We start from the raw sequence: 26,312 nt of genomic DNA, 5'->3' as shown, positions 1-26,312 counted from the left end.
GGAGGCTGCGCAGTAACGCTCAGCGCTCACCGGAAAAGTGCTGCTAACAGCCTTCACTGGTCTCCATCCAGAGCAACGGGATCTGTTGGTCCATTCTTATATACAGTCTATGGGAAATTCACAGCCAGACTGTCATGGCGGCTTGTTCAGAATACGATCTCATATTGTACTAAAATAGTTCACCGAAACGTGGTTCTGAAAACATTTTAAGCGAGAAATAGGCCGTGCAGTTTCTGAATCTGGCTTTCAGATTGACAAAGGTCAGTTTAAAAGATTTTCGTCAGATTTTGAGAGGCTCATCCGCTACCCATTTCCGGGTGAGTCCTGACTGCCCTGTCTCTGACTGAACATGTCAGGTCGGCCCAAATGAAGGGCGACGGCTCTTCGGACGGCCGACGGCACGGGACACACCGAACAGACTCGAGTCACCGACCTCGCCAGACTGTCCGACGGCCGATTATCGGGCTGTTGTGTCTCCTCTATAAGGGAGACGCCAGCCACCCTCCTGAGGAAACCCATTTCGGAAGAAAAGGACCCACAAGTGCCAAGCCCTGTTGGCAGAGGATGGAAGATGGAGACAGAGGAGGAAGGTGAACAGTTGGTGCTGCACTGGATGGAAGGCCAGCCAGCACCTGAAGCTGTCCTGGATCTACTCGCCTGCAACTGCACAAAAAAGTGTTCACTCCCACGATGTACGTATGTGTCTTGCAAATGGCCTCAGGTGCACAGACATGTGTAAACTGACAGAGTGTGAAAACTAGGCGACCTATGTAGAAAGTTCAGATGAAGACGAGGATATCGTCGGATGGATATCAACATACAAACCTGTCTTTGATTAAATATATTCACTTTACAACCTGTTGCTTTATTGACTTTTACAACTAATAAGGCTCCATCCATTTGTCCATTCTATTCGCTCTATTCTATTTTGAAGACGTGTGCTGGCTGCACAAGTCTAATTTAAGGCTCTCACAAATAAATAGTATGGGTATATTGTACATTTTCTGAATCATCAGAGTGCCTTGAGTATTGAAGTTGCTGAGTTTTGTGTCCCTGGTGTTCCTTCATGCCCCAGGGATAAAAGAAAGCATACAGTTTAGGCGGAAATTGTGAGAAAATGTGTGTTATTTCTGGTTTAAAGAAGTCATGTGACCTCTGTGTTTGTCAGACAGATTCAGTACTGGGCTTAAATGAAAGCCTAAAATGTCCCCTTTCCAACGATACCAAGCACCATATTATAGAATATTGACAATATCCCTACCATGAGCCTAAACCAGATATACACCAGATTTCAAAAACGGAATTTATCTTAGGGGGTTAGTAACTTCATGAGCTGAAAAAAAGTGATTTCGCTACCACCCCTGCACTGCTATCGTGATTTTTCTAGTACTAGGGGTGTATACCTTGCCAAAAAACAATGATAGCATTTGTCCCCCCGATGATACCGATCAACTCCCCTGGCTCATGGACTAAGACCTACGGTGAGTTGTTCAAAACCTTTCTTTTTAGTAAACTCTGTGTACACAAACAATGTTGTCAATGCTTTCGTTAAAGTGTAGAGCCCCTGGTGATACTTGGAGCAAAGTTTCATGTTGTGTCGAGCCTTCTTAGTGTTTTAAAAATAGTTATTTTGAGGCTAGCATAAAAGTGCCCCTAGCACTCCCATTCAAAAGGCCATTTGACCGAAAAACAAAAATACGGTAAATCTTAAAAGTGGCGATTCCGTCCTAAATATGCTTTTAAACGAAAGTTTGACTCGGGTACATTCACAAAAAGACCCTAGGTTGCATTTTGGCGAGAGTTACGCTTTAAATTGCCTCCTCGAGTCCTTCACTTGCCTCCCTTCCTTATTCTTAGTCCCTCCCACTGAGGAGGCCCGACAGAGACGGGAGGATATTACGGGAGGAGAGAGGCAACGAGCAAATGTGTTTTAGAGGGATGAGACGTCCTATCCTCTGAAGCGTCACATGAATTTGTCAGCTGTGTGGGTGGAAGGCTGCTCTCGTGTGTCCTCACCTATAGCTCCTCGATGATCCCTCCTCGATTCTCGGGGCAGGAATAAGAGCTTTGAGACGGCCTTCACTGAGAACGACAGAACAACTTCCGCTTCAGCCGAGGACCGAGGAGTCGAGGAGCTATCAAATAACGTATCTGTAGGTCTATATTGTGTTGAGAATGATGTTATGATGAATCTTTCTTTACTATTTTTAATCTTGGGGAAGAAGGGAGCAGTGAGGGTAGAAGAAGAATAAAATAATGATTGCAGCAGTGAGAAAAACTAATATTAGCAGAAGAAGCTGAGGTTGGAGGAGAGTGGCCCATGGATGATGAAATTTAAAAGAAAAAAAACATCTCCAAACACTCAGAGGGAGAGGCGGAAGACGTTACAAACAGTAAAACTGTACAGTATTTCACTATCAAAATCTCTTCAGTTAAACATATCGATTATAGTAATCTGATTACATTAATAGTGACTACTGTCTATCCCACTTGCTGTTCTATCCCTCAAATTGTTTAAAGGGCCCATTTTAAATTTCCATTTCCTCACACTCTGAAGGCAGGGTAGTTTAGCTTTCTAAAATGGAAATATTTATGTATTAGTTTACTTTAGCTGTTAAAAATGAGTAGCCATTTTAAGTAATTCATGTAAACACTCCTTGTGTGTGTGATGTTCTTGTACATCCTAAATTGTACAAACAATACAGGATGCTACATTTCCCTGGTTCACTTCAGATTTTGGATTAACGTATAAAGATCCTGCATGATGTCCACGCTGTCTTCCATAGAGTATGTGCATCTCTCTCCGCAGGGCATGGCAAGGTGTTTACAATTGCAAATAGGCTACGTTAACACCGCAAGTCTTAATGCTTAATTCGGATTTTTTGCTCAGATCCAATTTTTTGTTTGGCTGTTCACATTACCTTTTTAAAATGTGGCCTATGTCAGATTCCAGTGTGAACTGTTGGGTTGTTGTGGTTTCAAACTGACCCGCATGCGCAAAAGAACAATAACAATGACATCAGACGCAGCACACTGCTGCACTAAAGTTAGGGAGGTTATGGAGGAAGTAAGCATTTTTGCTTTTATTTCAAAATGTTTGTGTCATGGCAGCCGTAACATTAATGAGCATGTGCTGAGGAGGAGAAGAATGAAGAGAAAGAGAGCCAAATTGGCTATTTTGGCCTTTTGCGGGGTTATGGCTGCAAATTCACTACAGAGGTCTGTGTGACCGGACGACCAATTTGCACGTCAGGACCGCTACGGGCCTCCACCAGAGTTTCCTCTGGCTTCGCCCTGCCCAGGCATAGTTCACCATCTTTCAGGTCCTATCGCACGCACTCACACTCCACCTCTCCGACAGTGCGGGCGAGACGGGCTGGTGGTGTGCCCGAGGGTATTGGTCCGTGTTTCAAGACGGGTCGGGTGGGTTGCTGACATCGGCGCAGACCCCTGATGCCTTTTACGTGAGCCGATCCCCGCCCTGGCGATGCAACGCGGTTTGGGCGCACTGAGGACAGTCCGCCCTGGTTGACAGCTGCACCAGGACCCGTCCCTCCCCACGGGGAGAGAGGGCGCAGCGAGGGTTATTGATGCAAAAGTCGCATCAAATCCGCCTTGGTTGTTCACACTGCGTTCGCATTGAAAGAAAAAAACAAAAATCAGACCTGGGTCTGATTCAGGACCACATATGGAAGTGGCCTGAATCTGATTTGAAAAAAATCTGATCTGGGCTAGATTTGAGTGTTCACACTACTTCTGAAGATGTCTGACCTGGTCACTTGACCCCCCAAAATTTGGGCCACTTTTGCCTGCAGTCTGAACGTAGCCATAGATTGCGTGGGAGGGTTGGCTTTGCTTTGAAACTGCATCAAACTTGAGGACAGGAAACGAGATAGGGCGACATAAGAGGTAGGTGAGGAGCAAGAATGAGAGAAGACAAAAAAATGGGAGTGCCCTGCTAGATCAGGCCAGGGCATGTATGTAGTTTATACACAGATTCAGGGGTCCATATCTGGCTCTGGAATAGCTTTGGCTCTAATATACAAACAAAATGTCAACAGCAAATCTCTGTCTGAGAGACGAGGTTTACACACAGTGCATTTGGGTCCTCTCTGGCTATGGTGCAGTCCTCTGAATAGCTAAGGTGACACATGGTCTCTCTCGCTCTCATACACTCTGCTTTCTGTTTGTCATCCTGTCCCCTCTCTTGTGATCCATCTTTGTCTCCCTGTGCACCTCTCTGCCTTTTTTTAATCATTTCCATTTGTCTTTTTTTCCTGCTCAAAGACATGCTGCTCCAACATGTGTTGCTTTACAAAAGAACACAACAAGCACCTTGAGTTGTAATAGTGTCCAACTGAAAAAGACATTGTCAGTTGTGTACAAGGTAAGTGTTCAAGAGATGCTCCATTTCCACTTATCAAATGAGGTGGAGACATTTGACAATAAGCAACAAAGCAATATCCGTTTCCAAGACTATATTTGCCTGTACTACTTTTCCGATTCAAGGATTAATACGCAAGTCTTATGCAATGTAGGGTTTACATACATTTCAGATCAAGCAAAAACGAAAACATAAAATCCATGTGAATATGCATCGGAACAGCATCTAATTGGCCACATTAGCAAATGTAAATATGATTCATTTGCAACTGCATCTAAGACAGATTTCCATTACTCTGGCTCCAAAACACTGCCAATATTGTTTTGTCCTGACGTACGCTCGGCATGGCTGAGAATGATGCAATTGTGTTGAGCAGGGAAGACAGAATTTATAATCATTCATCTGCTCTGAGAAGTAACTTCTACACAGACATTGGACTCCAAGGATGCATTGATGCTGTTTGGTATTGTGCTCTGTTGCTGTGTTTGTACTGTTTGTTCTCTGAGGATCAAGCAGACAAAGATTGATATTCATCCTCTGCTACAGAGGGTTTCTAAACCTTCCAAAAACAGAGATTTGAGTCAGATTGGATCAAATACTCTCCCATGACTTAATATTTGTTAGCTTCCTTTACCATCAGCCACCTGAATATATAATCAAATCCGTTAATACTGCAGGCATAGCTGTTGGACTGTAACGCTGCCGGACTGAAAGCAACACCTTGATGAAGAATAAGCTGCTTTTAGCAATTATAGCCTTTTTAATGTGACAATTTGCTTTCTTTTCTCTGGTAACACGCAAGAGTGAGTATAAAGTTTGTGATGCTTATCGTTTCTCCAATTTTACTAGCAATCTTGTTATTGTTTACTTTGGTTGCTCACCATCTTTTATTATGATTTCATAGCTGCATGAATTAAACCGAGAACAGACCTAATGTGTTTCAATCAAATCTTGAAAGATTAAGAAAATGGAAATCCACATACAAAGAGCACTAGGCTCTAAAAATCAACATGATTACTTGTTGCTGACTCATTTTAAGCTGTGCTTGAATACAGCCAACAGCTGCACATTTCTGATAGATCATAATCACCATACAAGAAATAGGGCTGAGTAATGAAGATGTGGTGTCTTCGCTCTAATTAAATGTCTATAGCTGAATTTAAAGCTCACACTCGCTTTGTGCCATGTTGCTTTTGAAAGGAATATATTATAATAAATTAGGTATAATTTCTATATAATATATATATATATAAATTTGGTGTACCGACCGACGGTCTGCACCATCGATTGGTGAGGCCAGTGCATCCTTTTCTACTTGATGAGTCTCTCTTATTTGCTATGCTTGAATCAGGGACGTCAGGATTGAAAGACAGGGGGGGCTTAGCCCCCAGCTTTGCAAGACTTGCACTTTCCAAATCTTTGCACTAGCATCTTTTGTTACTGTATTAGAACTACACTTATGTCAACAACCAGTCAAGAAACCAAGATGTTAACAAGTCAAAAGTGACAGACATATTCTCTTCTTCCATTTCTCCTCTGTTGAAGAAAAGTTACTTTAATGTTAGCTTTTAGACCCATCCAAGCTGCATGGGGGGGAATTTACTTAGGCCAGACTGTTCTCCTGCTGAGTTCTTCTGTAGGCTATGACTAAAATGCTAGCCACCTGCTCTTGTAAATGTGTGATATTTACATTAGTACAGTATTACCAATTCGAATTCCTTTGCAGGTCAAAATAAGAATAATAATTTAATGTAATTACACTACTTAATGTTACTGCACTGTAGATTGGTTCAATCAGAGTGTCATGTCAACATCGAAAATATAATGTCAAGCACAAATCAGTAAAACAGACAGAGGTCAGTGTACCATGACAAATAGAAGTACAGTAGAAAGCATAAAAGAATAAATAGCCATTGTTTCATACTTTATCATGTAAGCTGTTGATAAGGATCCTATTTAAAGTAGCTACTGTCTGAATGTAATAACCTGATGGCAGAAGAAATGAAAGATTTGGAGTAACAATTACTATATGTATGTATGTATGTATGTACGTATGTATGTATGTATTATTGCTTTCATTTATTTTCCTGTCATCACCTTCCTAAAATAATGTCTTTTTTTTGACAAAAATGATTTTCTTGCCTAAATCATCTCCTCATGGTGCTGGCCACCTCTGGTAAAAGTCCCCACATTCATGCTACATGATTCTACACCTTTAGTATAATGGCCTAAGTCAAGAGACAATGTGACTTAGGCAATTTTACAAGCTTTTCAAAATGGCAGCCGCTTCAAGAAGAACAAAAATCTACCACTCATTGTTATTAGTATGTCAATAGTCATCTATTGTCATAACATTTTTGAGTGAAATTATTAATATATATTCAGTATTTGGTTCAGTTTTTTGTGTTTTCTGAAAAACCTAAAAAAAAATGACATAGGCCATTATTTTAGGAAGGTGACGATGTGTATATCTGTGGGTATATGCTCGTGTATAGCATAGCGTACATTTAAGTAACATCTACATACTTAGTCAATTTATTACAGCAAATGAATGCAGAAAGTTAAGTTGGTCAGAATATAGCATATGTATCCTTTTCTTTAGCTCAAGTAAACATAGCTAAAGTTAAGCATGTAACAAGTCATTAACAACTTACTCACTCACTGTGTGTGCAGTAACAAGTTCAGACCAACAATTCTGCAACGTTCTGAAAGCTTCCAGTTCACACCAATTAGACGAGACCAGACGGTGCATCATCTTCATAGCACCACTCTTTGTACTTTCTAACTTACTAACGGGCGCAAGTTGAGCCTCCGTCTAAAACTCTGCCATTTCCACCAGCTGACAGTTCGTGAAATAGAAATAAAACAGACACACTACACACCGATGAATGGTGAAGGAAAACTGATTTAACTTAGTGAGTGATACAGTGTGCACTGTAAAAAAATAAATAATCTCAATCTAATTATTTATTTTTCATATTATTATTTGGGGGGACTTAGGAACATTTTAGGATAGCTACAGCCCCCCTAAAATAGGCCTAACGACATCCCTGGCTTGAATAGTAATGCATTCAGTGTAAATTACAGTGTCAAAACACATCATACAAACATCTGCAAAAAGCAGAAACGCGAATGCAAACATGGTAATTACAAAAGACTAAGCATAAAAGCCGCTCCAGAGCCCGAACAATGATTAGTCGGTTATTGACTCTCTTTCAATTCTCCGTTTAATCAGTTACCACAAGGTTCCAAGAACAGCATCATCTCTTTACAACAAGCTGTACTTTCTCCGTATAATCATCAACATAGAAGGTAAGGAAGAAGGTCTCATATTCAGGCTTAGGTAGAGCGTAATAGACCCTGTAGAATTTACAGCAGACCTTCCAGCGTCCTCTAACTGGGAGCACCTGCAGATCCCCCAGGAGAAAGTGAAGAAAACTGCTTGGGTAAAGCATGTTGCTATTGTAACCTAAGAGCTAACAAAATGACAAAGGGATGTGTAGTCAGTATTTACTCTATATATTTTTATGAACTCCTATGCAGTCATGTCATAAATAAAATTGACAAGAATATTTCATCTATTTACATTTAGAGTTAAAGTTGTGATTGCAGCTATATAAATCAGCAAATAAAATATATTTTATTTTGCTCGCCTTTAGCTTCATACTCCATTTTTCTACTGTTGTATTTGTTCAAATGTTTCGACGCCACCTCAATCATGAAAGTATCCTTCCCCTCAACTGGGCCCCTGAGGTGACTTAACCCCTGCTGGTCCATTATGCCAGCAGGAAAGCTGCCGAATTCTGACAACTGACTCACAACAACACTTACACTAAATGACATGTTCATGCTTCTCCTTTAGTACTGTCAAGGCTTTGTGTTGTTTACATACAGCACATGTATTAAGTAGGGTAGATATATTCTGTGCCATAATCATTGTGAGTTAATAGATGCATAGAAATTGCAATAGATCAGATGCTGACAACAAGACATTTTGGTGGCTGTGAACCTCTGACTCAAAAATCTGTGACATTTCAGCCGACAGATTGCAATGCAAATCAGTGTAATACATGCAACTAGGGAGCAACAGTAAAGCATGTAAGTCCTAGCATTATCAGAAAATCCCTAACGTTGCCAAGATGCATGAACCTGGGGTCACCTTAAAGATACTTCAGACAGTATGTGTGAATCCACTTGAGCCCTCGCTCTTTTCTCATCTGTGCCCCATCAGGGTGTCTTTATATTGAGTTTCCACAGCCAGGGTTTTCCTGCATAGAGGAATGTTTGGCTTTTCAAACTGGCTGACTTCTATATATATATATAAAAAAAAAAAAAAAAATCTACCCTAAAAGAACACTAAAACTCCAGATTGGGACAAATGCTGAATTGAAATTAAGCTCATCAATAGAAACAGCATACTAATGCAGTGCTTGTGTAGGAATATGTAACAGTTCAACTGCATAAATGTTTAGTCTACATGTGCTGGGCCTGCGTCCTAATAAGCTCAATAGTAAGTCAGTGTTTCCCACACTAATGTGTGGCGGTGCGCCTCACTATCAACGTCGGGCACCGCACATTGCGTTTCGTTAGTAATTTGAAAAACGTTCAGCTGCATTTCCTTTCCCTGCTCTCCTCCGTCTCTCTGTCACTTGTGACACACACACACACACACACACACACACACACACACACACCTCCTCCCACCGTGCGGTGTTTGGTGTTTTTAGCCCCCAACGTCGCCTTCCAGGCAGCGCGGCAATGGTTATGTTTAGGGTCAAGGTGAGGGTTAGCTGCCTGGAAGGTGACGTTGGAGGCTTAAAACACCATCAAGCCCACCATGCACACAGCGTCTGTCTCCATAAAGGAGAGAAGACGGCTGGCGAAATTCACAAGTTCACGAAAGGTTGGCATCTATCTCGTGAACACCTTTACACAATCACACATTCACCGACCCGACTCTTAGCAGACAAGTGATTGTGCAGGCCTGCTTTAGAAAGTTAACTAGTCGCAAGTTTGCGGTAAAATGCAGTTGGGTTGTCGAGGTCAAAACACTATATGTAGCAGCTGTGAATCAAATAAACATATAATAAATAATGTTATGTCATTTTTTACTCTTACACTGAATGTTTGCTGCTTCAATCCAGATGAGTATTGAAAAGTATTTTCCGCGACTGAAAAAGGCACGTGTTGAGGATGAGGACCAGCCTGATCCGGAGGTATCAGTCTGAAACAGAGCTGAACAGTCCGACCAGTAGAATTAATTATGTTATTAATTTGTTTACAATATTTTCAGGCTTCAACCAGTGAAAGACAGGGTCAGGGAGAGAAAGAGATAGATTTGTTAGGCATTGAAGTAGGAGAGAAGGACAGCATCCAACAGCGTGATTTCTCTCCCCCCCGCCACAAATTACTTTCTAATCTGTGGGAAACACTGTAAGTGGTAGCTGCTAAAATATTGATACACTGTAAATGGACGTCCATCTGTGATCGGGCAAATGCACTCTTGAAAAAGCTAATTTTCTGTGGCATACGGACCGCATATAAATAAAACAAAATAGGGCCATCTCTTTCTTAGCAGCTTGGCCTTCAAGGCTGAACGACTGAGACTTGTCCCATGTACAACACAACTTATGTCTGTCTCTCTAACATAACAGCATGCAGGTACCATTTTAAGCCTTTCACCGGACTACTCATCCGTTACCAACATCCCAATCCCAGTAAGTATACTAACCTGTCAGCACGTTTGTTACCTTGTCCCCATAGCTCTACAGCCTAGTTCCTGTCTTTCCTCCACGTCTTAGTTTTGACGACCCTTTGCAGCTTTATTAACCGCCGCCTGTCTGTCTTTGCCCTTTGGCTGTGTTTGCTGGATCTGTCTGACATTCTGTTGCCGTCTAACCCTGATTACAAAGAAAAGACTGCTTTACCTTCAACTGCCTTGTCTGCCAAGTCTGCTACTCAGTCCACTTGCCTGTGCCTAAACTGCCTATACTGTAGCGCTACTAGTGTTACACCCAAACAGGAATATACACATCTTAATGGGCAGTGGTTAAATCACAAAAAGGGGGCAAAACCGCTTATCTTTCACTACTAATTTTGACAAATCACATCATGCAATGTTTCCTAACAAACATTAATTATTATTTTTGATGCATACACACATACAACCCCCCCCCTCATCCTTCCCATGAAAAAGTGCACTTTAATGCTGTATCTCAATGGGAAAAGTGACGGATACCTTATAACTGAATGAATTTAACTTGTGAATCGTGACTTTAGCTTGTTAAAGACTCACAAGTGCACACACAGCAGAGTGCAATTACAATTTGACCACATTACCAAACACAAATACAGCCTGCATGCAGAGCACACTAACTGATTAATGACAACCAATTAACAGCAAAAACAATAATGCAGAACAAGGTTTGAGTAAACATATCAATCATAACTGCTGAGTGCATTGCTCACATCATAATAATAAAACAATGGACATTCATGCACAAAGACACAAAGGTGTAGAGGGGAAAAGAAATGAGTTCTTCCAGATGTCTATACTCTGACCTCAGCACTCCCTGCCAGAGTAGACCAAGCACAGCACAGCAAAGATTGGAGACTGCCCATAATAACCCTTCCCTAAGGGAAACTAGATCCTGCAGGCAGATGCTCAGAGGTTACAGGCGTGGTGTTTACGCAATTTTATAAGCCCTGCAAAGATTCCAGGTAACCGGTGCAGCAGTTAGCATGATATAGAAATAAAGTGAGAAGCGCACTGAGGACTGATATATACTCCCGACTACTACAGGTAGGGCTGAACGATTCATTGTTTTCAAATTGAAATCGTGATTTAAAAGAATGCGATTAGCTAATCATGAAGACCGTGAATGTGCAATATTTAGTTAAATGTTTGGTCTAAAATTCACAAGATAAATGCTGGAATAATGTTACATATCACAGATTGTTAACAGAAATGTCCTACTTTCAGTGGATTTTTCATCATTTCTTCATTCACTCAGAAATTTCAGTTTACAGGAAAGTACTGATATTTTTTTTATTGGAATTGGTTTTTATTATTATAACTTTAGCTTTTGTGATAAATGTTCTGTGTTTGACTGTTCAATGTTCCATGCTTATTAAAAGAAAAACACTTATTGCTGGCAATTCATATCCATGTTCTCATCCTTAAACATATAGAGTAGTTTTGATGGTGTCTCATGTTATAATGCTCCATGACATGTTTTATCTGTTGCACAGTGAATATTGAACTTTTGCTAAACTTAAAAAAAAATATATATAAAATATATATATCGCAATTCGAATCGTAATCGCAATATATGGCAGAAAAATAATCAAATTTGATTTTTACCCCATATCGTTCAGCCCTAACTACAGGGTGCATTATGTTACTACAGTACATCATAAATGCATGTAGAAGTCGGTAGTAGTGCACACAAGTTGACTTCCTGAACCAGGTCAAAGTAGCTCATGCAGATCAATCATGCACACTCTCACTCCTCTCAAGGATACACCCAGGTTAGCACAGCAGAGATTGAAGACAATAATCCACTTCATTACGCAACAGAGACATCAGCTTTGCAGCAGATAATACCAACTGATAAATATCTATCTTGCAGCAAAAAAATGTCTTTATAACACAAAAACAGACGATCCATCAACACATTGATGATCTTGGACGACAACAAGTGGGGCTAAACATATAGGATCATCATAACTAGAGATAAGCATAAACACAAACACATTGCTTCACACTGAGATATTCTGTTATGTTAAGCTGTATATGAATATAGGTTATGTGATCAAAAGTCATACAGTCTGCCATTGTGTTACTTAGGGATGAAATTATAGTGAGAATAAGTATTACCCTTTTTGCTGGGGACCCCCTGGAACTTCCTCAAGGACCCCATGGGGGTCCCCAGACGCAACTTTGGGATCCATGTATAGTAGGCTAAACTACAAAGCCATCGAGTTCCCCCATTAAGCCAACTGGAAATGGCCTGTGCTAGAAATGGCATTCCTATAGCCAATATAGGACAGTAGGCTATTATGCCAAAACAACCACCAGAACAAAACAGCAACAAGACTAGAATACTGTAGGATAAAAAAAACATGCAACACACATATTTCAACACTGCATTAACATGACATGAAAACATGAAAAGCATCATGACGTAGGCTACATTCTGAACAAACTGCAAAGTTCACAATTAAATAGCAATGAAAATACTAACGTACACGTTAGCATATATGAGACATATTTGCCCTAGCACATTTGTATGACAGCAATAAAACAACCAGCACCCTCATACTGAAACAGAGCCAACACATCCACTTACTGTACACACTCAAAAATAGAAGTACCGCTGTGTACCTAAAAAAAGGTACAAATCTTGTCGCAGGAGAGGTAGCCTACCCTTTTGAAAGACAATGATGTGCCCTTCTCTTTCATTTAGTCAAGTTAGTCAAAAGGTACAGTTCTGGACTCTTAAAAAAAACAACACTGTACTCTTAAGGGAACATATTAAAAAGTCTACCTGTAAGTACTGAAATGTTCTTGTCTCGGCTACCTCCATTTTTGAGTGTGTGTGTGTGTGTGTGTGTGTGTGTGTGTGTGTGTGTGTGTGTGTGTGTGTGTGTGTGTGTATAGATACATGCGTGCTAGCGGTCCCTACCTTGCTGAAGTGAAGCAAGGTTCCACAACGGCATCTCATCGGAGAGAAAAGTCGCCTTCATTTGGGACAGCAAAAACTCCAAAAGTGAAAGCCCACACAAACATAGTCACGGGACTTCTGGGACAGCACTGGGACTGTGGCAATAACATTGTTATTTCTTCTACAAAGCCAAAGGTGTGTTATTAAGTGACACTATCAAACTTTTTAAAGACGAGCTAGCTTCTAAAATGTTACAATACGAACATATGGGCAGAGGGAGAGAGTGATTACAGTGCACGCGGTACAACTGGTACTAGCGAACAGGTGTGCGTGACGATTTAAATACACCGCCCCATTTCAAAGGGTGCGTTCGATACACGTCGCAGAGGGGAGGCTATATGGCACGTGTATCAGCATAAATAAGCTTGTAAATTGTGCTCTATTTTCTACTTGAGTCCCAAAATACTCTGTGCTACGTTTTGAACGCTGAGATAGGATAATAGATACTGGGCTAAAGGTATTGTATGTATGTATGTATGTATGTAGCATGTATGTATTCCTTTTTTAATGGATTTATTTTATGGAATTAAACGAAAATGAGATTAAATATTTCGAATCGCTAAATCAAGGTCAACTCAATTGGGCTTATCCATCCATCTAATCGACATGCATTGTAAAATAGGGGGGCTTACAATTTTTCGGGGTTAATTAAAGATTAATTTGTCTGTCAACCAAATTGAACAACCTCTAGGGTTTATTGTGCAACTTTGGAAATCCCAAGTTTATTCATTTCAAAAGTTAATTTGTGTTCATTTGGTCATCAAAATGTCAGGAGGTGATGATAAAAAAAATGCATTTTTAGTAAAGAATAATTTCATCATACATTGAGTGGCAGGCCCCAGCCTCATAGTCTCACAGTTTACCAAACAAGTACAAAAACGACCTTGACAAAATAAATCTAAATCAAAAGATGTGAGATTGGTTCACAGAGAGTGGCTTAAAGTGTGTCTTATGTTATTTCTGGGTTGCAGTCTGAGTCTGTGTCTGTCTGAGAGCCCAGCTGTCTACATGTCTGTCTAATTATGTGAAAAGGAAGACATCCAGCCTCTCTTCCCATTGTTCTGGCTCTGCTCGGTTCTTTCATCGGTGCAGTAATGAGGTTCACACGGTAACACGGAGAATTTAACCAGAAAATGTCCTTGCTTTCATCTGTGTGTGTGTGTGTGTGTGTGTGTGAGAGAAAGGCGGCTGTGGAGCTTTGGAGTAGCCGATTACAGGTTAGAGAAACAAAAAGAAGACATTTCTGCCCTGGCCTTTGGTTTAATACTTAGTCATACTGACTTCTGTGCATTTATATGTTTATATATATATATATATATATATATATATATATATATATATATATATATATATATGTGTATGTGTATGTATGTGTATATATATGTATATATATATATATATATATATATATATATATATGTATATGTGTATGTATGTATATGTGTGTGTGTGTGTATATTTCTCATTGTTGAGTGGTGCAATGACATTAACATTTTGGAAATACAAAACCAGACAGGCAAGTTAGCAAGGTAAATGTGCACACACACACAAACACACACACAAACACAAACACAAACACAAACACACACACATACACACACACACACACACACACACACAGTTTCAAGAATTCAGACATCAGCAGATACATGCATTGACACAAATACAACATAATGCAGAAATATAATGAGACAGGCTTGCAAGATTTTTTGAGAAAGAAAGAGAGACAGCAAGAACGAGGGAGGAAAATAGGGAGAAATGGCAGACAGCCTGCATAGTACACATTCCTGCAGAAAACCACAAAAGAAAGGGAGGGGGAGAGATGCACACGGAGGGGAGGTGTGTGTGTGTGTGTGTGATAGAGACCGAACGACAGAGAGAAAAGAGAGGGAAAGAGGTTCGGTGGGGAGTTGAGGACCACATACTTGCACAGCTAAAGGAAACAGCAAACAGGGAAGAGGAGAAGCAGAATCAGGATGAAAGAGTGAAAGAGGTAGACGCCAAAGAGTGGGAGGGGTGAGGAAGATGACATATGTTCACACCATATCCATACGGAAATGAGAGGAAGAGGAGGATAAGCAAGTGAAGAAATGGGGGGAAATGAAGGGAAAGGGGGTGAGATAACACCATCACAGTACAACAGCTAAGATCATATAGAAAGACAAGGGAAAGAGGAATGTGAGAAAGGGAAGTGATGGAAGGGGAGGCGAGAAAGACAACATACAGGACCAGCTGCAGGAGTGAAAAAGGGCGGGGGGGGGCAGAGAGGGGAGTGCAGAGCTGCTGCGAGCGAGACAGACCGCATACTCATAACACATTATAGCTATTATTAGACAGAGAGGAGAGGTAGACCGGGGGGGCCTGCGGGAGGAATGGAGAGAGGAGGAGGGAGGGGGAGAGGAGGGGGTGTAGTACCAATACCAAGCTTGAGGATGAGAATATTTGCTTGAATGCCTGCATGGATACTTGCAAACGTATATTCAATGGAGTGCTACATTAAAGGAGAGAATGATTTTTATGAGGTAGCTAAGGAAAGAAAAGGTAAGGAAATTAAGGAAATAAAGAAAAACGAAGAGGTAAAGAAACTGCTGGGGCAAGACAGGGATGGCAGTGAGGAAAGCAAGAGGGGGGTTGGGACAGACAGATGGGATAAAAAGGAGGGAGAGATCAGTGTGTTATTTCGAGGCGAGCCAAAGCATGTCCAGTTATGCCACTTCAGATTTGTTATGTATTCCACACTTTTTCACTCCCTCACTCCTTCCTTCCAGCTCATCCGTTACTCGACTGTCTTCAGCTCCACTCAGCAGGAGACTCCACAGAAGCTGCTGCCGCCAGTCTGTCTGTGAGTGTGAGGCTAAAAGTACGATTCTCCATCCAACACCTTTTTTCCTCTCTATTGCCTCCACTCTTTTCTCTCCTCTTTCCAAGACTGACTGCTGTTCAGTGACTCCAGACTAATTCCACTGCTACCTAATGCATTGAATGCATTTTGAATGAAAGTTCAGAGTAAAGAAAGAAGGAGAGATGTGTCTGGAAACCAGCTTGACTGTATTTTCAACATGGCATTAAATCCGGAACCCATTTGTGTCAATTACTTTTTTTTTCACCAAAGTTGAAAGTCCCCCTCTGGAAACTGAGGAACATTCCCCAAACTCCAAATGCTCAGCTTAACATTCAGCACCGACAGATTCAATGGAATTAAGTCCTGTTTTCATTAAAAGTGCTCTTAGGCTCTGTGCTATGAATTTCAGACACATATTCTGATCCCCCCCCTGAATTACATCATTCACAGAGGATATTGTAGGTAAGATTTTGACACACACACACACACACACACACACACACACACACCCTTTCCACCCTATTTACTGGGTACTGTTATGATCCAGGCCTGTAAAACAGGGCTTAATTTTAATTCTGAGCTTTATTCAAATAAACTTTTCCAAATGTCTGCTAATCTGTCTTCTCTTTTGGGTATTTCTGAGAAATCAAGAGCTGTAGCCTTGATGTGGAGCTCCGGTGGTTTTTCTTGTTTTTGATTTAAGTGTGTGTTAGGGGCTTTGTTTAAAGCGGTGGAAGTACTGTGCCACCAAGTGGTCAAAGGAGTCCAAGCTGATTGAAACAAAAGACCATTGTGCAGTTTATTCTGTAATAGTCCTGCTCACGTACAAGAAACGTATCACTATTTAAATGCTAATTACAATGTAAATTAACATTTTACAAGAGGGGACAGGCTGCTGAAAACCGGAAGGCATAAGTGAGACTTATTTAAGCTGCTGGTCCGAGAACCCATCAATCCAATGTAGCAGGAAATCTCAAAACACACACATTTTATCACTAGAACATAATTAAGGGCTTTATATGATAAAACTACTCCTCCTGACACAATTTAAGACATACAAAAGTCTTTGCTTTGAATCCTAATATATCTGATATTTGATATTCATTTGATATTTGACTGATCCACCACACAAAATCTGATAAACTACTTACAAATTCTTAAAAGCACGTCTACTCCTTCTCCCTCTTTGAAAACTCTAGACTGTATATGCAATGAATAGGCAAATGTGTTTAATTTCAAACATTTTAAATGCTAAATGCAAGGTGTTGTCTACTTAAGTGAAAAGTCCATTCTCAGTGTATTTCAAGGGGAAGTTTCAAGTTTTCCAAGTTGCACTTTGGACCACGATTGGCTTCCAAACTGGCTGCGATGTCGCAAAGTCACACTGGTATGTGCACGCTTTAAACTGAACGTGAGCACAGAGGAACTTTCCTCCTTCAGCAGAAATTTGAAAACAGACCTCTAACGTCTGCACATACATTATTCTGCACAGGTATTCTGCAAGTGACAATAAGCAAAACACATTTTTAAATGGATGGGGGACTTTAAATTCACCTGATATAGAAACAAGCAATGTGATGAAAATGCTCTGCTGCCCTCTAGTGTCTAACCTACTAGCCTGCACTGTGAGATCAGATGAAAGCACTAGTCTCCCCGCTACAGTCCTGTATAGCAGCAGGAAATTTGATGTGAAGTTTGGCTTACAGAGGATGCAGAGTCTGAAACAATACATGTCTGATGTTTATTGACCCAGGGCTCAACACCTGACTTCAATAAACATGACAGAACATTGTTTTGATTATTTCTATGAGAAAACAGAAGAACCATGAAGTGTAGCGTGTAGACGGTCCCCATGGGATGAGTAAAATCTACTAAAATGTCCTCTGACTCCTACATAACTGAGTTGACGCATGCTTTCGCTGGAATTACTTTGTTGTCAATACCTATAGAATACAAATCAGATGACAAATGCATAAACTACTAGGGGTAAACAGGTACTTTAAATGCAGCCCAATGGTGCTTTGAACTCCTCTCCCTCCTGAGTTCTTGTTCTCAGTAGTGTTAGCGATTGAGTGAAAATGATGAAACAAATACAGAGAAGCATGTGTGGGAAGACTCAATCCACCTCAGATGAGTTCTCCCTAAACACACATATGCAGGCCAAAGAGAAAAAAACACAACACATGCCTTTACAAAAGCATCAGTATATATTGTATATCACAGCCTGTCATGTTCAGCCTGTGAATGGCAGAAATTGTAATAATCTCTATGAATATTGCATGTGCAGTAAACCAACTTGATATTGATGCTTGACAATATATGAGACACTCAAAATTACCAACACAAGGACACACTGATGGCATATCCATCTATCTATCTATCTAAAGATGGTTTCCCTTCAGATGATCTATTGTGCAGCAGATGAACTTACTAGACTGAGAAAGGTCAGCTGTAGTACTGACTAATCCTGATTCATTCTCACAGCTATGTCAGGCTCCAAAAATCCTGGATCCTATATATATATATATATATATATATATATATATATATATATATATATATATATATATGTAGTGTCCTTTGTTGTTGCAATATGACATGATAAATGACTGTTAAACTAAGATATTACAGATATGCTGGCTAAATCACAAGCTGTAAATTCAACAGAGAAATATTAATTACTATATGAACATTTTAGTCACATTAGAATTTGCCTCCAATAATTTTAAGTATTTGAAGCTAACTGTCAGTTACTAAACTCTACCAGATATGTTTAAAGTCCAGACATGGATAATAATAATAAGCCTGCCTAGTAAACGCCCACATTCATTTCACTTTGTAACGGTATCCATCAAAAAATATGTAGCCACCAAGTCCAAGCTGTGGTGATATCACTCATGTCATTTTTTTCAATCTTTGGAGAGCTCCCCCCACAACAAGAGAAGACATTATACAACTGTTTTCACAGGCTGGGTAAAACAAAATGACTGGATGTCTAAAATTGGTGCAGGGCCCCTTCAAGGTCTGGAATTAACAAAAAGACCTAATATATTTAATAACCTTTAAACCTGCAATGTTTCTAACAGCAGGCATGCATTATTTTAATCTAGAGAAAATGCTCTAGCTGTCAAAAGTGTATCACCAATGAATATTTTTTAATTTTTAATTTTACCTTTATTTATTCAGGGGAGGTTCACCGAGAGGCAGCCTCTCTTTTTGCAGGAACGCCCTGATCGCATTCACACAGTTGCACACATTCATACCTGGAAGCTGCCCAGTACAACCACAGTCTGATCTGCTGGCCACTGAGCAGCTCCACTGGAGCAGTTGGGGTTAAGGGCCTTGCTCAAGGGCACCTCAGTGGTGGTAATGAGGGAGGGACAAGCGCTGCTCCTTCACTTTCCCCACCCAGATTTGATCCTGTCGGTCTGGGGATTGAACCGACGACCTCAACAACACAATTGCAGAGATTAGGAGGTGTAGGTACGGGACCCCCAAAGCACGCACCAGAAGACTGAGGAACAGCTTTTTCCCCACAGGCCATACGACTGCTATATAAAACACACACACACACACACACACACACTACTTGCTGTTTTTCTTTAATGGAGCCTCCCAGCATAAGCATTTCACACGTTTGTACTTGTATAACCAGTGACACTAAACATCTTAAATCTTGATTAAATAGCACGTTAGTTGTGTAATCAAGCTCTTTCATACATATCCTGGTTGTCTAAAAAAATATAAGATAACATAAACTGCTTCAGCAAGTAACAAATATATCACAAATGGTTAACCAAAAAGAGCTGGAGAGGTCAGACAAACAAAACAAGAATATATTTATGCCCAATAATATCTTTAAAATTGTAAAGACATCATTAGGTTGAAAAAAAAAATATCCCACAAGACCAAACCCTGGTATACCAAGCAGATTGACTTTATTTGTATCTTCCATGATAATGAATTATCATCATCATCGCCAGGACCGCATCAGTTAACAGTGTTATTGCCACCAGCTCCTTTACTTTCACTGTCATTATCCACTCAAATGAAATAATTACATTATCTTAAACAGGCCAGTGACAACAGCTATAATCTGGTGTGATATTGACAATCTCATTATCAGTTACATATTAATTAGCTTAAATACTGAGGACATTTTGCTCGACGGTGCTTGAACAGAAAGCCCATTCCTGGCTTTACACATCGCTGTGTAAGAGACAATAATGCATTGTATGTGACGTTATTGTCCCCATAGAGGCTGCATGTACATATCAACTACATTGTGGTAACAATTCCATGTGTTTGACAGCTCACAGGTAATCCAGCAGCATTAAATATTTAGCAGGAAAGAAAATGAGTATCCTGAAATGTCAATGTGACGTGATCATCTCTGGAACTGAGAGAGCTGGGGCTCTCGCTGCGTTGACAAGCCAAGTCCCACTTTGTGGACTCGAGGTTTTAACATGGATATAGCTTTTTATAGCTTTATTGTCCAATGGTGATACTCTATTAACAATCAGGCGACACAGCACATATTTAAGCAAAGGCGTTACTTGATTAGTTCCTGCGTCTCCACAATTTTTTTGTTCTTTATTTATTTTTATTTTTTTAAATCAACACCGATTCTGACCCGCATCATAAAATAAGCCTTGACCCAGACACTGAATATCAGTAGTTTTTATTATACTGACGCTAATGTATTGCCCTTAACTTAGAAGAGTTCTTTCTGACAGTCATATAGAATGCTGTGAGTTTTTACATACAGTCATCATGTCATGTTGCTCATTATTTCAGTGCAAAAACAAAGGGCGGTGGTGAGTGTATCATACAAGGCTCAGTATAGCTACAATACAGTTTTTGCACAATGGGAAACTGCTACTATGCATTATTAAAAGAGCAGCATTTAACATGTCTGTGGATAATAACAGACAGTAATATTAGCTGCTGTTTATAGTTCTGAGGGAGACTTGTTAATGCACACAAATTCATATTAAATTGTCTGAGGTCAAAGGAATACCCTGGATTCTGTTTTTGGTCAATTTCTTTTACTTATGTATAAATTAGAATAACTGTGTGAAACAGTCACTGGATCACACATTTCTATTTGTTACCTGATAGTTTGTAGTATCCACATTAGACTAACCCAAGTACTTCTGGAAATCAAAAAAAAAAAAAAAAAAAAAAATGCAGCTGGAATTCATGTGATTTCAAGTCAAACCAATTCTAAACACGTTTTTTTTTTTTTTTTTTTTTTTTTACAGTGTTTGACAAACTTGATATGACTACTCCACTCCTCCCATGACCACAAGAGAAACAGTAACAGTATTGACAACAATACATCGGTCATAATTGCTAGAGCATTTCATAAGATCGTCATGTGATGATGTTGATTAAAAGAGTGGAAAATGAGAGCAGAAGAATCAAACTGGATGTGGGCACAAGTAAACAGATGTGTATTTTAGAGTGGTCTTTTCAAGATAGAGCATGTTCATTACAAACCAAACCCTGTTCATTTCTATCAGTTTGTAGTTTGTGTCATATAGAGCAACACAGCCAGATAGTGAGTTACGCAGTGGAAATGGAGGCTCGGTCACAAAATTGCCTTAATCTAACAGTGCTGTCATTTCAGTGACTGAAGCACCCATTGTTTGTGGTTATAAGTTCAGAAAGCTGCTTAGCAACATCTACAAGTCCAGCCACAAAGCATGGATGTGGGCAATATTGCTTGGCAACACATTCAGTCACAGGTAAAGGAAAATAATAAGATCAATGAAGATAAATGCACATACACAACTGCACTGCTTTCCACAGGTTATAACTTTTGGGTTTGTCTGCCCAGACCTCTATCAGTGATGTCATAGCAGGGGCTCTTTATCAGCTGCTGAAGACAACGTACCTTGTCTGAGATAACTGACTGGGGTGTGTGCAGATGTGGAACCCACAGAGAGCAGGACAGCAGCTGTTTTCTACCCTGTTCAATTCACTGTTGGTTTACCCTCTGAATACAGTACATCACATCTGTGTTGTCACAATATATAAGGCTTTGCTGCCACCTAGTGGGCAAAAACCCAGCCTGCGAGGTTTAGCCAAACATACCACAATGTAAAAGACACATTCTGGGTGGATTTACGCGAGCCACACCTGTGCATTTTGCCGATAAAGGTCACTTGACAGGCATCTGTTATTTCTGCTCCTGAGTAAACCCACCCTTTCGTCACCTCGTGTAAATGTTTGGTGCTGGAGCAGTCCACCAGCACAGATTGTACTATTGCACATTGTGTAGACCACCTGTACCAGCTGCTATTGTCTATGTGCATGTGTGTGTAAGCTCAGGCATTTTCTCTGTGATGCTTCTTGCTTTGGCATGACGGATGTTTATGTGTGAAAGACAGCTCGTGTTGAAGCAGGAATGCAGCAAAAACTGAAATCCTGAGCAAAAAGGTTGGCAACGTCGGACACAAAGGCAACATAGCAGGACAGTTCCATGCTTTTAGTTTGTGTGTGCATGGTCATGTTAAAAATCTGCATGTGTTAGGCTATTATGGGTATTGGATGAATGTCACTCTAGTCTAAAAGAAGCTGTTTATAATGGCTGCTTTACCGCTGTGGCTAAACATGCAAGCGCGCATGAGTGAGTGTGTGTTTGTGTGTGTTTGTGTGTGTGTGTGTGTGTGTGTGTGTGTGTGTAAGACATCATGGGCACAAAGTTCTCTTGGCACACCTGAAGCGGCTGAGGACACACTTTTGACACACTCTGAGATAATAAAACACAGTATAAATATCCAGTACCAACACATATGAGTGAAATATGTTGACATATATTTAAAATAAAAAATAAATAAAATAAACTATACTTGCAAGCAAGTAGAACTGGGTCCAAGCACCCTACGCAAATCAGAACCAGAGGCTCGTCAATCAAAGCTCATTGGGAAGCCAAAATATACAAAAAAAACCAAACAGCTAAGACATGAGAAATTTCTGAAGCTTACAAAGGCATTTGAATTTTAGACATCACTTAAACAACCTGAAATAATGGCTACTCAAGTATGCAGATGATATAAAAGTAGCAAATTACAGACTGAATTGTGTTTTCTTGGTTTGTCACTTTTGGTGGCAAATCATTTACATTTTAAATTAGAGCTCACTACATGTGATTTCAAATTTAAGTGGCTGACTGGCGATATGAACAAAAAAACATACAAATAACAAAGTGAGTGATTGAAAATTTGGGAAAGCAACTCAATCAAATTAACGCAGAAGTGTGGTCAGTGCTTCTTTTTCTTATGAAGGGACATGAATGGAGACAATTTTATCCACAAGTCAAGAGACTGAGATGATAAATAGCTGTAAAAAATAATTGTCTTTTAATCTCACATTTTCTTCTTCTTTGTCATTTGTCCAGTTCTCCAGTCATATAGAAACACCTGTCCATGTTGCTGTTTATTTTCTCCGTCAGTTTTCTTCCGTTAATATTTCCGTCCATACATTTCCTTGTGCCCACTTCAGCTTGATGTCCCCCAAAGCTACAGAAGATCCGCGAGCCAGAATCGGCGTGTGTGTGTGAATGTGTGTCAGAGTGTGTGTGCGTGTGTCCTGTACACCAAACCAGGTCAGCACTCGTGCTCTACTTTATCCCTTCAGAAAGTTTCATTGAAAGAACGTTCCCTGCTGTCTCTGCTGAATCCAGGTTGGATGTTTGTAGTTACAGTATCCGTATTTGAGTGCACGCTGATTACCATGTCCATCATCTCTATCATTTATGAAGTGTTTCAAGTATCATTTTTGCTCTATGTTCAGGAAACTCCTCTTGTTTTAGATTTCTCTCCAACTTCATTATTTAAGTGTGCTTCTCAGTATTGTGTCCGAAATAAGCAGATAGAGAACGAGGGAGACCCTTCCAACATCACTGAAGTGGCTGAAGTGACCGTTCTCACTATGCAGGAAAGGCTAAGAAAGTTTTCGGCTAACTACTCAAAACTGCTTCTTGCTACTGTAGCAGGGTTTGTGTGCTTTGTAAAAATATATGCACTGATGGTTGTTGTCTCTCCCTGGACTGATCCTCCACAAAAAACATACCAACTCACAAAGTAGGACAGAGAGTCCTATGAATCCTTATGGATTCTTGTCTGTGCCCTTGCCAACGTGTGTCTAAAATGTCTAAATTTGTGTCGACTGATCACGGATCACTGCTTTTTGGCACTGCATTTTGCAATGGCAAAAATATTTGCTACCTAGCTATTAGTAGCTCCTGCACAATAGCTTTTGTTAAGTTACATGCATCTCTATGCCAGCTACCTTTTACACATTTTATAGTGAGGCGATGTTTCAGAGAGCACTGGTACTTATTTTCAGGTGATTCTTCAAGAGGAGGTAGCAGTATGGCACAATGTGGCCAGACTTGGTCTACCACAGGGCTGGGCGTTATTGATCATTGTGATCATTTTGTTGCTTTTATTTTAATATTGTAAAGCAAAAGTCAGATTTCTTCTTTATTTTTATTAGGAGAATGCCAGCTGAGCTTGACAGCTCAAGTTTTACTTCCCATGCAGTCCAATATTATGGACATAAATGAGATAAAGAGGTGATTTTTCATGCCTGAAGACATAGAGTAATGTGATAAATAGTATATTGATATTTGAGGAAGGTTTACTGGTTATTGTAATTTTTTTCCCTTCATATTGCGCTAGCCTATCTTTGGGTACAAACGTTTAAAACTAGAGCACAACTACACAGGCATAACTGGTGGAAAATAGCTAAACATTTTACTGTGTTAGCAACCTTTCAATATCGTTAAAGGTCCATTTTGTCTACATCTTTTGCTCCTCTACGCATTGGGTAAATCCACTGATCAAAGCACCCACATTATTTGCTCATTCTGTTTCTTTGACAATATACAGACATAGCGAGAGGTCATAAAACAATGAGTAGGAAATATCTGGTTCATAAAATCTGATCTTGGGAGGAGAAACCTGCGCCTAGAAGCGATGTGATATGTGGAGTGAGCGGAGATGAAATGTGATCTGAGCAGAGAGAGGCGCATCACATAACCACCACTTTAAAAAAGAGGAAAAGGGAGGAGCGGAAGAGAGAAGATGGCAGAGCAATAGAGGACGGAGAAGTTAATGATGGATGCAGTGAATCTATTTTGGTACAACAGCCTCTCACTTCACTTATAACACGTGCTAATTGCAAAAGATGTTGCACCTAACTAGTAGAGCAATAACAATTCCAAATGTTGCCGTACAATTAATTGACTCAGAAATAACTGCGATTAACAATATACGTGTCTCTCAGTCAAATTTAAATATATTTATTTAGGATTGTAAGGGGACACTGTCATGTGACCCAGATAAAATACACAGCCTAGGAAGTAAACTACGCCTCTTTATTACTATATAATAATAATATAATATAACTGTATTCCACCTTGTCATTTTTGTTGCTATGAACCTGTATATATAGGGAGGGTCATGTGCCACCAACTAACATCGCTTTAGCTCAACGGTCTGACCAATAATTAGTTATATAATTACAATTTGGCATATCTAAACAAAATCAACAATTGCCATCACAGGCTTAGCCCGTAAGACCTTAGCTAATGTTAGCAATTAATTACGGTTAAACAAAGAATGCGCGATTACGTAAAAAGATTGACAATTAGACAATTATGTCTTTATATATATATATAATATATATATAATAATATATTATATATTATAGGCCTACTAACTAGTCGTGTTTTTAAAAAGCAATAGATGTGTTGCTCAGAATTACACTTCTGCACTTGTAACTTCAGTGCAGGGAGGGGTGAGGATGGAGGAAGGAGAACAGAAGAGATACAAATTGGCGAGAGGAGCATGAGAAAAGAGGAGAGGTAGAGGAAGCAATCGCTCCTCTTATGGAGTTTTTTTCTATCAGCTCCATATCAGTAATGGATAGAGTGGTGCGTACGCTAATGTGAAGTGAGTAGTAAGACAGCATGAAGAGGAGGGAGGAAATCGATGTTTATTATACTGTTAACGGTTGCTGGCCAGATGCAGTGTGTGTAGGGTTGGGCATCGTTTTAATTCTAACAATTCTGATCCCAATGCTGATTCTTCCCTTTCGATTCTGGTTCTCACCGATTCCGATTCTTTGAGGGGTGGAGTTGAAACGGGTCACATGCTTATTTCACAGATAAGAGGAACATTTAATTTTGTTCAACTGTGATTTACCTGTTTTTTTTTCAACGTATAACAAAGCCACACTTTAGAGCGGCGCTTACTGTGCTCCATGGCTGCAACACAACCAAGCGCCTGGAAGTAAAAGAAAAAAGGGTGGGTTTATTTTATTTTTTTAACCGGTGATCGTATTCAAA

General features: G+C 40.0%; 1 long non-coding RNA gene across 1 annotated transcript; it reads right to left on the bottom strand.

Annotated features, from left to right (window-relative positions):
• Positions 1–2,926: 2,926 nt before the first annotated feature.
• Positions 2,927–5,925, bottom strand: LOC116039934. Its single transcript, XR_004102535.2, has 3 exons — positions 5,842–5,925; positions 4,718–4,722; positions 2,927–2,937 (listed from the first exon to the last, which is right to left on the bottom strand). It is a non-coding gene; the product is annotated as an uncharacterized LOC116039934 (long non-coding RNA).
• Between the last annotated feature and the right edge of the window lie 20,387 nt (positions 5,926–26,312).

The sequence above is a fragment of the Sander lucioperca genome, chromosome 17 (genome assembly GCF_008315115.2).
Source record: "Sander lucioperca isolate FBNREF2018 chromosome 17, SLUC_FBN_1.2, whole genome shotgun sequence".
In the NCBI taxonomy this organism is placed as follows: Eukaryota; Metazoa; Chordata; class Actinopteri; order Perciformes; family Percidae; genus Sander; species Sander lucioperca.
Note: the sequence above shows the minus strand (reverse complement) of the source record. Positions and strands in the feature narration are given on the sequence as shown.